Below are 2,467 nucleotides of genomic sequence, written 5' to 3'. Positions count from 1 at the left end.
ATGTTAAATTTAGAATGACACTTAGAATATAAAAAATAGTTTATTCACCTGATACTACAAACAAATTCAGCGTTAGAGTTCATGGCTGGTGTTCATTTGTTCAACTTCCCTTTCTACTACCTAAGACGCATTATTTAATACAACTTGACTAGACTACCCATTTATTTTTTTATCCAGTACCTCTGTTATATACATGGCAAATGATTGAGAAGCAGTATAATTTCACATATCAACTTTCTCATTGCCTTTTTTTATGCCTCAGAAGACTTCTCTAGACTCCTTCAAGTCAGAGCCTCCTTCTGATCACACTCCTTAAGGCTCCTTTTACTTGCTTGTTCCTCAAAGTATAGATGAGTGGATTTAGTACAGGAGTGACCACACTGTACATAATGGCAATGATCCTGTCCTGGTCCATGGAGCTACCTGAGGTAGGACGAATATACGTGAAAACAACAGGAGCAAAGAAAAGAACAACTCCTGAGTGGAGCAATGGAAGTGTTTTGAGCTGCTGCAGATGGTCTTGAAGAAAGATGATAAGTAATAAGAGAGAATGTAGAAGATGGCCATGCATGGTGTGAAGTGTTGGCAGCACTGTTAGCTATGTTCCACAGGCCAGCTTCAGTAATGGTTAATATCCAGAAAGTGATGGATATGGTTGGAACCAGAGTTTAGTGAGAGGTCATTAGGAGTGCAGAAGGGCAATAGAGAAAACCAGTGATCCAGACAGTGACAGCCATTTGAGCACAGATCTGAAGGATTCATGATAAGAGTGTAACGAAAGTGGTTTGCAGATAGCCACGAAGCGGTCAAAAGCCATCACGGCCAACAACAGGCCCTCTGTGCTGCCCAGGAAGTGGAAGAAGTGAAGCTGGCTTATGCATCCCCAGAAAGAAATTGCTTTGTGTGAGGAGAGGAAGTTCCCCAGCATCCTTGGCAGCGTCACTGTGGAGTAGCAGATATCTAGACAGGACAGGTTTCCCAGGAAGAAATACATAGGAGAATGGAGTCTTGGCTCAGAGATGACAACCATCAGGATGGCTCCATTCCCAGCCACGATGACCAAGTAAATTGCGAGGAAAAGCACGAAGAGCAAAGGCTGCAGTTCTTGGATGTCTGTCACTCCGAGGAGAAGAAATTCAGTGACTGATGTTTGATTGGGCATCACTTAAAAGACAAAATAATATGTGGAATACTGTCCATATTGAGAACCAGTCCTTCCATCCCAGGATTTCTTTCCAAGACAAAATGTTTTCAATAATAGTAGTACTATTCTGGATAATCCCAACCTCAGAAGTGGTATAGCATTTGGGCCATTAGACTGTTGAATGTTGAAGATATATATCACTAATGGAGTGTAACAACTCTAACAGGAGGCAGCTTTTTAGGTATTCCACTGAATTGCTATCTTTAGACCTAATAAGCATCTTAAGATTTTAACTTTAGAAAATTAGACAGGGATGAACTCATTATAACTATAAAGTCCTTAAAAAAAAAAAGCATATATTCTTTAAAACAGTAGTAATAACGTTTCCTCCTCTTATCTTAGAATGTAACTGGAGCTAGTGGTGTTCTCATTCTGCTTCTCTTACTGACCCACGTTCCTTACTAGGGTAAGAAATAAAATCACTTTATCATACATTAGCCTGGGTATATTTGATGAAGAGCTATATGTGATGATGAGCTTAGTTTTTGCCCATGATCTGAGCCTTATGTTTTTTCAAAATAGGAACTCTAATGACTACTTTGATGTCAAATATTATTGTGCTTCTATTCTATAGTTGCCATGCAACTCCTTTCTTTTCCTAGATTGCCGAATCCCTGGGTAAGAAAAAATTTCTTCCTCAGATGGGCTCAACATTTCCTATTTTGCCTTATAATGGCTTCTCTTTGAGAGATGTATGGCTTCTTCAGTACCCTTAAAATGATGTTACTTATGATTTGTTTCCTTAAGTTCTGTTTTTATTTTGCCTTCAATAAACTGGCACTTTAAATATTAAGGAATATTCTACCTCAAGGGAAATTCACCTTGACTTTTGGCTCCATGAATGTGTCACTGGCAGTTAGGCTGTCTTTTATGATCCCATAAGTCTGTCTGCTTATATCAGCCCTCTCCGAAGTTGTCCCAAATGTCTGTCTTCTTTTATTTGAAAATTGTGTTCTCTCTTTTGACCTTTCTATCAAATAAAATTCTTGCTTTCTACTAAAGGAATGCATTAATTTTCATCTCATTTGCAAAATTGAAATGAGTCTTTTCTTCAGTGAATGCTAAGACTCTTTAGTAATTAATTGCAAGTTAGTCAAGTTTGATATTTGACTAAATTTTCATTATTTATTAAAATGTAAGAAAGGGAGTTCCCATCATGGAACAGAGGAAACAAATCTGACTAGGAACTATGAGGTTGCAGGTTTGATCCCAGGCCTCACTCAGTGGGTTAAGGATCCCCAGTGTTGCGGTGAGCTGTGGTAA

The 2,467-nt window shown here is 38.6% G+C and overlaps 1 pseudogene; it reads right to left on the bottom strand.

Moving 5' to 3' along the window:
• Window positions 1–286: 286 nt before the first annotated feature.
• LOC100626985 lies at window positions 287–1,162 on the bottom strand (annotated as a pseudogene).
• Between the last annotated feature and the right edge of the window lie 1,305 nt (window positions 1,163–2,467).

Source organism: Sus scrofa, unplaced genomic scaffold (assembly GCF_000003025.6).
Source record: "Sus scrofa isolate TJ Tabasco breed Duroc unplaced genomic scaffold, Sscrofa11.1 Contig584, whole genome shotgun sequence".
In the NCBI taxonomy this organism is placed as follows: domain Eukaryota; kingdom Metazoa; phylum Chordata; class Mammalia; order Artiodactyla; family Suidae; genus Sus; species Sus scrofa.
Note: the sequence above shows the minus strand (reverse complement) of the source record. Positions and strands in the feature narration are given on the sequence as shown.